The following is a 10,505-nucleotide window of genomic DNA, read 5'->3' as shown; positions in this document are numbered from 1 at the left end:
ATGAGCATGCAGTTATTTATAATGGCAAATGTTCACAACTCAATACCCACAACAGGGACTGGATAAACAGGTTATAATACAGCCCGATATTCACAGACAACCTCACCAACCCTTGTCTTGTTTTTGAAAAGCACTTAGTGAAGTAAGAAGATGCTCATAGTACATTAAGAAAAATGATTTTATATTCAGTATGATCTCAACTTTTTAAAAAATTGTGTATTTAGAGAATAAGATACTAAAGCACAGGTTAATAGTGCCTATGTGTATATGTTGTCTATATGTGTGGTTTTAATTTCCTAGTGCCTTTTTGGTATATACCTAATTATTAAAAATAAATGTGCTTGTTCATCATCAGAAGAAGTAATAAGGATATGAGAAAATTTGTTTCACTAAATAGTAATTGAATTTCTCTACTCACTGTAAAGACTGGGCCATCTTTTGCCAACCTCTGTGTCCTACTGCCAGCAGGGGTTGAGAACCAGCATGGAAAGGGGAAGGCCCGAGGGGGCTAACAGGCTCGTATGTCTTTAACTTTTCCCTGTCACTATCTCTCGTGTGGTCAGAAGTTGGTCATAAGTCCTTTCTACAGGGCAGATGAGCTCCTAGAAGGAAGAACTCAATAAAACCTACCCCAAATCCCTTCTCTAGGGGTGTCAAAAGACCCATCATACCTCCATACATAAACATTACCACAAACTTTCTCTTCTCTCATTTGTTTTGCTAAAAACCCATTAAAAAGAAACCCATTTGCTCTCCCTCCTGTTAGGTATATAAGCCTCTAACTTTAACCATTTACCATGTCAGCTACTACTTTTGTTGTCTCCTGTGTACATACCAATTAACCTTTTCTACTGTTCTTCTGCCTTTTGTTTAATTTACAGTTCCCAGTCACTAAATCTAAGAAGGTAGAGGAAAAGATGTTTCCCTCTCCTACGCATGCAAGATTACCCTCAAAATCCATGAATCTAAGGCTGTGTTTGCCTAATGAACAGTGTTAATAAATGTCTGTTTAAATATGCATTTAAAAAACTGGTGCAGCAAACATGTGATTTCAGAGGTGTTATTGCTAGGACCACATGCTAAAGCAGATAATGCTTTACATTGCATTGCATATTTTACATTGCATTCTCAAATGTGTGTGCTCAAGGAAAAATATTAAATCAAATAATATAGATGGAAAACTCATGTCAAAAGTCATGACAAAGATATGTAAATGGGTACTCTGTACAGCTGAATCTGACCTTTCAAGCATTTATTTCTTTGGAAACAGAACTGAGGGTCTTCATTGTAACACTAATTAAAGGTTTACAGGAGCAGGAAAACCAGGGTCTGGTGTTACATAAAACAGAAAACAGGTATATTTTGAGGAGACAAAGAAAGAAGAAAAGCTCCAAGCAGAGCATTTCCTGCAACCACCAAGGGGTCAGTATTCCCCAGGGGTGCCCACACTTCACCCTGCCCACGCTAGCAAAGCCCTGGGCCTCAGATGTTCTCCCTGTGCCAGCAAAAGCCAAACCAGGCTCTATCAACAGTCACCCTCAGGGACAGAGGCAATATGGCTTGGCAACTCTCAGCAGAAACAGTATGAAGGCCTCTGAGCTCATCTCCCAGGCAGAGAGACTGCACACCTTAACTTCCTGAGGTCCTTTCCTCAGTGCAACACAACACTGAGAGACTCCAGGAGAGCAGGGACCCCCCTCCTTGGACGTCCTTGCTTATAATGGCCGCCCAAGTTCCCATGCCAAAAGGATGCTTTCCTGAGGTCAGCCAGTCAGCAAAGGGCAGTACCAGCACAGATCAGAGTTCAAAAGTGCACCCGTGTCTCCTTGGCTGGCTCGGCCTGTCCATCCACTTCGCCCTGTGTGCCTGGCCTAGGTAGGCTCTGTTCCAGCAGGATCTCTCTGACCTGCTCCCACTCCTGTGGTGACCTCGCCCACATCTCCCACATCTTCATTTCCCACCTTTCTGCTAAAGGTTCCCAGATCCTTCTCCTGCCCAGAGTCCTGACCGCCAGAAGTCCTCTAGCCAGGGGTAAACAGGACTTCAGAGTTGGTAGCGTGCCCATGTGCCCATGAGTGTCCTCCCCAGGAGGCCCTATATATGACATCACAGCCACTCAACTTCCCAAGTTAGCAGGCCTGACACCAGTCTCCACCCCTCATAACTTGGGTGCCTGAAGGCCTTGCTGTTCCACCCTCACACCAGCCTGGGTCTGCACCTGCCACAGGGATCTCCTGTGGCTGAGGCTCACATCCAGTCTACACTATTCCTTTTCCCAGAGACCACTCTCGCCCTGGAAATCTTTACTGACCCAGTCCGACTCCAGTGCCTCTCGACCCTTGCCTTCAGGGAATCCCAGCCTCTCCTAGGACCTCACCCTTATACTCAAACTGCATCCCAGCAGGCTATGGGGCTCCCCTGAATGTTCTGTACTGTCATAGGCTGGCGTGCCCTCATGCTGTGCTCTTGGTCAGTTCTGTTCCCTTATCCATTCCCCTTTCCATCTAATTCTTTTCATTCTCAAAGGCTCACCTCCTAAATCCACGTCTCCAGATCTTTCTAGACCAGTCCAATAAGAATCCACTGTTTGGATAATCCCACAATTTCAACTATGAAACACAGTGTAGTAATCAAATGTTTGGAGAGTGGTCAGCTAAAGTTTTTTGAAAATGCACATTGGGTTTAAAAATTAAGATGATGATTTCTAGCATAAAATAATTTATGTAAGTTAAAAATGTATGACAATATAAAGCAACATCATATATTTCTCTAAAGTACATCCAGATCCCGGGAGAAAAAGACATATCCCAGAGTGGCTGCTGCTCATGAGGGCAGGGGGAGGCACAGAGGGGTGGCTGGTGGACTAGAGATGAGGGGCGGAGGGAAGTCAATACAAAACAAACAAAAAGATGAAAATACAATTCGAATCAGAGCCAAGGACTTGAAGAGTCCCCAGAAAGACCAATAGCTTACGGCATAGGTGAGACTCACAATACCACTCACTATAAAGAAACTACAACATGATGCCTTTTTTTTTAATCTGTCAAAATGGCAAGGACAAGAAGTTGGTAATACACCGTGTTGATGAAGCAGAGGGGTACTAAGCAATCACAAAAGTACTAAGTCAGAAGTCCCAAGTCATGCTGTGTCTTTGGAAAGCATCAAAATCGAAAATCCACATGGCTTTTAACTCAGTAATTCCATCTTTCTAAATCTCTCCTGCCGAAATAGTCACATAAGTGAGCAAAATAAGCAAGTAAAGTATGCTTCATGCATTATTGTCTGTTGTATCAAAAAAATTGAAATGAGGAAAACAATCTGCAAGCCCAGACAGGCTAGATAAATATGGTGCCACACTCATGAGGTGTTACACATTTATCTCAAAAGGATAAAAGTACATCCATATGCCCTGAATCAGAAAAACAAGTATATTAAGTAAAATTATACAAAACCAAACATGAGTATTATTACTGCTTGTATTTTAGAAAAAGAAAGAAAGGGAAGGTATGTGTGCAGATATGCTTGTTTACAAATAGAATTTCTTTCTCTGGAAGTGTTGTTAAGGAACTGCTTCTGAAGAAAAGAATTGGGGATCAGAGGGCAGGAAACAAAGGGAGATTCTTCATTGTGAACCTCAAGGCTGTTTGAACTAATATTTGTGAAAATATTTTGAATGCATGCAAGTATCCCCTTTAAAAAATGTTTTAGGGCCTCCCTGGTGACCTAGGGGTTATGTCTCAGCGCTGTCACTGCTATTACCCCTGCAGCCTAAGTTCTATCCCCAGCCAGGGAACTCACCCACATAAAGCACAGGAGACCTCTCCTATCTCACCCACTGCCCCCCTCAGCATTGTATTTCAGTAAATCCCCCTGTTCTGCTCCACACTGTCTCTGATGAATCCTTTGGCCTCCTCCCCAGTTCTACAAAATATATACATATATATCTTTCAAAGGACTTTTAACCTATGCAAATACTTTAATAAGAAATGCAATGTGCACAGAGCCCATGGTGTCTCCTAACCACTCTGCTGTTAGGCACTGAGGTGCCCCCTCCACTTAGGACAAACACGCCTTCAGTGAAAACTACATCACTTGATTGTAAATCCTGATTCTTTACTTACCAGCTGTATAAAAGTGGGCAACTTGCTTATTCTTATTCTCTTATTCTTTCTCTTATTTCTTTCTCTTATTCTCTTATTCTCATCTGTGAAATGAAAGAGACTTGATGTGAGGATTGTGTGTGCAAGTACAGAGCTCAAAGGAGGGCCCAGCAGCTATGTTTTCACTGCATGTCAATTAGTGTATACACTCCTGATTTTCCTTTAAACTAATAAGACCACCTAAATTACTTAAGAATGAAACATTATAGGAATTTTCCCAGCAGGCAACATTTTTTCTCCCCATCTCCAGCTTCCAGAGTCTTTACTGATTAGAAAAACTCACGGTCAGCCTCCCACTTTAGCTCTCTTTGTATGGGTCCATAATGTTTTGGTGGATGCTGGGTGAAAGTAATGTCTCTCCAGCCAAGACATGCTCTATCATTGGTGATTACCCATTCCCCTACTGGGTATGAACCACCCAGTCCAATCCTGAGTTCGCTTGGGAGCTTGCAAATCTTCCTCCACAGCAGCTGGGAGCACTGTCTGCTTCCTTGAAAGCTTCTGGTCTTCAACTGAATTTCACCCTTGCCTCTTCTAACAAGAGTCTGAGATAACCTATTCCCCTCCCAGAGCCACAGTGATGTCCTTCCTGCTGCTCCATGCCCTGCACACTAGGCATGCTCATGACTCCTTCATACCTCAGGGTCTTTGCTCTTGCTTGCCTCTGCCTGGAATGTTCATCCCCCTGATCATCATATGACTTTCTCATCTACATTCAGATCTCCACTCAAATTCCATCTTGCTGACATGCCTGACCACTCCACTGAATCCAGCACTTTCCAAACCTTTAACCTGCTTTACTTTTCTTCAAGGTATTTAATGGCCATGACATGCTATTACTGTTGTTTATCATCCATTTCTCCCTACCAGAAAATAAGTCCTGTAATCACTAACATATCCTTAACACCCAGAATATGTCCTGGAACATATGGGCCTTCCGTAAGTATTTGTTGAATGAATGAATGAATGAATGAATGAGCAAACATATCAACAATAATTGCTTTCTGGGGGTGCTTAAATCTCTGCCTCAGGTTCAGGCCTTCCAAGGAGAAATATACTCAGGACATTGGAGAGAGGCTGGTTCACCACTCACCACTGCTGACTGATCCTAAGCCCCTGCTCCTGGTCACTGAGGACAGCCTATCCCATGCCCCCGGTGTTTTAGAGCTTGAAAATGGTGCCATCTCCTCACCCCATTTAGAAAGTCTGTTTGCTCAAATTTCTAGTTAAGAGCCAATTTCTCTAATTTCACTGTCATACCAATATCACCCTGTTTTGGTTGGTTGTTTCAGTCTCTGAAATAATGTGATTTATCTACTTACTTGCTTATTCCCTCTCTCCAACACACATGTAAATGACACCAGCTGTATTCCCTATGCCTACATGCCTGATTGGTATTTAGCACTCAGTAAACATTTGGTGAATAAATGAATGAATGAACGACTCCACACAGAGGAAATATCATGTCTGGAAGAAAAGAATGAATCACTATTTGCTGTTTAAACTTGACCTTGGTGTGTTTCTTATGTAGAGGGGGTCACAGACATGCAATTAGTTGCTAATTACATTCAATCAGCTCCAGGCCTGAGGAAGGGCCTGGCTAATGGGGTTCAAGAGCTCAAGAAGCCCCGGTCTCCACTCTGATGCTGGCCTCCTGACCTAGACATGCAGGCCATGGACTGGGATCTGGGTGAATGCACTGGCCACTCACTCAGGGCAGCAAAATCCAACTTGCAGGCTGGGAAAAACCAGCAAAGAAGTCATATCCCCCATTCCATATTCCCACTGAAAGGACAAGCTGGCTCTAACCAAGCAGGAGCCTTAGAGGGGATTTGAGTCTGTGAGCTGAGCAGACACTGCTTACCTTCCCAGGAACCTCTCCCATGCTTTCTGACCAGGTACACCCAGAAAGGGTCAAGGAGAGGGACAGTTCTTCCCCACCCCAGTGCACTCCTGGGGGATGCCAAGTCAGTCTGGCTCCCATCCAGCAGGGGTTGGCAGGGAGCAGGGATTGACAGGGAGGAGTTCCGCCTGTCATGGGCAGTCAGGGGCCACTGAGGCACAGGCAGTGGGAGATTAGATGTAAAGGCTTCAGCGTGGCTCCATTCTGACCCTGGATGACGTGAAGAACTCCACTGCTCTCCAGTGGTGCTTGCAGCCCAAATCTACCCAGTCTACCAGGAGAGCCTGCGGGGCCACAGCACCTCAGGCTCAGGCTGACCCTACCCAGGAGGCACAGCCCAACTTCACTTTGCCTTACCAGTCTCCACCACCCAATTAGGCTGGATTCTGAGGGACCCAACTTGCCCTCCACTCTCCTGCAGCCTCTTCCTGCTCTTCCTGGCCAGGACCCCTAGACCTCAAGGAACCCAGCCCAAGACCACTGCACAGGTGCAAGGAACCCAGCCCAAGACCACTGCACAGGTGCTTACCGGCTCCGTGGGTCCAGTGCATGGCTCAGAGTCACTGTCAAGGGCGCAGGCACGGGCGCCCCCAGCCCGGCCGTGCCCTCATGCCAGGCATTTCCTGCCGAGCTCCTGCTCTGGCCTCCCTCAGGCCGGGCCACCCCATGGCCCGGTGCCCAGGCCCGGGCCGGGTCCGGCGAGGGCTTCGGGGAGGCGGCTGCGAGGGAGGCTGGGCCCGCCTGGCTCCGGCGCTCTCAGGAGACACTGGGTTTCCGGGAGCGAGGGCGGCGGCCATGGCCCGAGCGGCGAGGGGAGGGGAGGGGCGGGCTGGGGGCGAAGCCGTCCGACTGGTCCGACGGCGGCGGCGCGGGCTGAGCCGGCGGGCAGGGCCGCAGCCTCCTGCACGCCCCGCGCGGCGCCGCCCGACCTGCGCTCTCAGAGCCGAGCAGCTCCGGCTCCGGAGCCCTCCGCTTTCTTTCACCAGGGCAGAACCCGGAAACTGAGGCCAGACCCAGATCTGTGCAAGCTTAGAGCACAGTAATAATTCTGAGTCCCAACAAACTTACTATTTACTAATTATTTCGTGCATCGAGTTGAGAATCTCAGCTGTCTGTAGCTGTTGTCTTACCGTGAGGGTTGGTGGCATGCAGCAAATGCTTGTCTGGAAACTTGATTGTAGTTCAGCAAACCTGTCCTCAGACATAGGTGGGCGTTGGCAAGAAACTCTTATTTTTCAATCCGTGTATCCGATTTCTATTTCTGTATCTCTGTAATACTCCATATGGGGAAATCTGAGTTAAGGGATTCCACATTTCCAAAATAGCCAGTGATGTTTTAGTTCCTCCAGTAAGTGAAACTTGAACTAACAACCCAGTCTCTTTATCTGATGCTGCTTAAATTGGAGCCGAACAAGCTATCCTAATAACAGCTAATATATATTGGGTGTTAACTTTGTGCCAGACAATAAGTTTTCTACCTGTCATAACACATTTAATCCTCACTACAGCACTATGAGGTAGCACCCTTTCCACATAGCCAAGGAAGCTGAGGTACAGAGAGGTTAGGTAACCTGACTGGGGTCACAGATATGCTCTATATCATCACACGGTGCTGCTGTTTTGGCCCTGAAGCTAGGTCAGTAGTCCTATAAAAATATATTTATTTGCTCTAGTTTAGCACCTATTGTAAGCATGTCTGCTAACAGACACTGATTGGTAACTTTATCAGGAGATTGAACAAAATACTCCACAGGTTCAGGACTCTGTCTCCTAAGACTGCTCTCACCTTCAGATGTCAGTTGCAAGTTCCAGGTAAGTCACCTGTACTTCTGACCCACTAACTATAAATCTAAAGTTCCCAGGACCCTCTCCTCAGGCTTGATAAGTTGCTAGAATGGCTTACAGAACTCAGGAATACACTTTACTTACTATTGTAGACCTTATATAAAGGATGTAATCCAAGAACCAAATGGAAGAGACATATAGGCTATGGTACTAGGAAGGGGTACAGAGCTCCTATACCACCCATTCCAGCCTAGCATTTGGATGTATTAACCAACCCAGAATTTCTCTAAAGACTGTTGTTTAGAGTTTTATGGAAGTTCCATTATGTAGGGACGATTGGTTAAATCATTGGCCATCAGTGATTAAACTCAATGTCTGACCCCTTTTTATCCCCCAGGTCAGAAACTTCCAATCCTCTAATCACATGATTGGTAAGGGATTTTCAAAAGTTACCTCATCAGCACAAATTTAGGCATTGATTAACAGGGCTTGTTATGGATAATAAAGATACTCTTTTCACCTTTATGATTGCAGAGCTATTTCAGGAAATGGGGACAAAAACCAAATATGATAACAAAAGCTCCTATCAGGACATTAGAAAGCTTTTTAAGAGCTCAGCTAGAAACTGGTTACTAGTTAAAAATAGTTTGCAAAAACTAAATATCAATTCTTATTATATCACAATATTGCCCCTGCAGACAAATAAGATACTGTAGTCAGAGGATAAAAAATTAACCATATAAAAGGTAATAACAAAAAGGAAAAAAATGATAAAGTTGTTCAAAAACCTAAATGAAAGGATAGTTATAATTAAGGTGAAGAAAGAAAATTTCATTAAAAATATAAACACCTTTTTTTTTTTTAAAATAACCAATGGAATATAAATAAACCAATGAAGGGAAGCACCTCTATCTTTATTACTCTGGAATGAAGAGACACCTGAGTCTTTCCCACTGCAAAGAAGACATGGTCCGTGTTTCCAGCTTCCCCAGTATAAGATCAGGACCTTCAATTATTGGGGTTCCTGTGCTAAAAATGGCTCACTGTTTATGCAGGCAACATCTGACCTTCATTATATTGATGGGTTTCAGATGTTGGGATTCAGTGAGTGGGGTTCTTGCATTCCTTTGAGAAAGATTTTGGCAGTTTTCCATGCAGTAGCACATGGCAAGTTTACTAAGGAAAAAGATGTTTGCATAGACACAAACAGGCAAAGGCTACATTTTAAAAGGGATAGTTTTTAGGAAAAAGGAAAAAAGAGGTGCCCGCATACCTGCATAGACACAGGAGAGCAGAGACCTGCATTTTGCCAGAGCAAGGGGTATTCTTACCTAGTTTTTTTTTCTTTGGGTTTGGGGGGGATTCATTCCTTTATGACTTTTATCTCTTTGAGATCTAAGTGGATTGGTTTTCTGTAACTGATATTCCTTTCTGCCCCTACCTCAGATTCCTGGAAAATTGCATAGCCAGTTTATCAACTGGTTAATCATCCCTACCCCCAGCTCTGGTTTTGGTTCTAGTGAAACCTTCCATCTCCAATTTTTCTACTATAAGCTGCCATCAGTGTAACCCTGTGGGGAGTGGGGTGGGGGAGTCTAGGCTAAGATGTTACTCCGCTGTGACTGTGAGTCATATACTGTCTCCTGTCTCCCCCAGGATCTATGAACTAGAACATGTAACTTACTATATGTTTAGAAAATATATATTTTAAATATAAAAACACAGGCAGGTTGAAAGTAAAAGTAGTGGGGGGAGAAATACATTATGTTACCACTAAGCCTAAGAAAGTTTGGCATAGCTATATTAATTTTGGACAAAGAAGACTTCAAGGATTATTTCCTGAAATCAAAAAAACATCATTTATAGAGAAAATATTATCAATTTACCAGAAGACAGCAATCCTAAATATGAATGGATCTAACAACAGAACTTCTGAAGGCACCAAACAGAAATTGACAGAAGCAAAGGAAGAAATATAAAATCCAGAATCATAGTCAATTATCTTAACACCTCTCTCTCAGTAATTAATAAAACAAGTACAGGCAAAATCAGCAAGAGCATGGAGAATTTAAACATTATCACTCATCTTTACCAAACACATTATAGGATATTACACCACCAGTTGCAGAGCACATTTTCTTTTCAAATTCACGTGGAACATTCATTGAGACTGACCATATGCTGGAATGTAAAACAATCTTTACATTTTAAAGGATTGAAATAATACAGATCATATTTTCTCAATCATAATGACATTAAATTAGAAATCAGCAACAGCAGATTATCTAGAAAATGCCCAAATAGGGCCTCCCCTGGTGGCGCAGTGGTTGAGCGCTGGGTTGCGAAGCTGCCTGCAGCCTCTGAAGCGCTGGTTCCATCCCCCACCACCAGCAAGGATCCCACGACAGACCTCTCCTGCAGCATCTGCTGCTCCCCTCAGCAGTGTATTTCGTCAGTCTGCCTGATCTGTTCCCTGCTCTGTCTCTGGTGAATTCTCTCACCCTCCAGCACTTCTGGCTGTACTCAGTGCTTGAATAAATAAATATTTTTTTAAAAATGCCCAAATATTTGGAAATTAACCAATATATCTTGAAATAGGTCATGAGTTAAAGAGGAAATCACAGGGGAAAGTAGGTAATACTTCATATTGAAATGGT

Source organism: Talpa europaea (assembly GCF_964194135.1).
Source record: "Talpa europaea genome assembly, chromosome: 6".
NCBI classification, from domain to species: domain Eukaryota; kingdom Metazoa; phylum Chordata; class Mammalia; order Eulipotyphla; family Talpidae; genus Talpa; species Talpa europaea.
Note: the sequence above shows the minus strand (reverse complement) of the source record.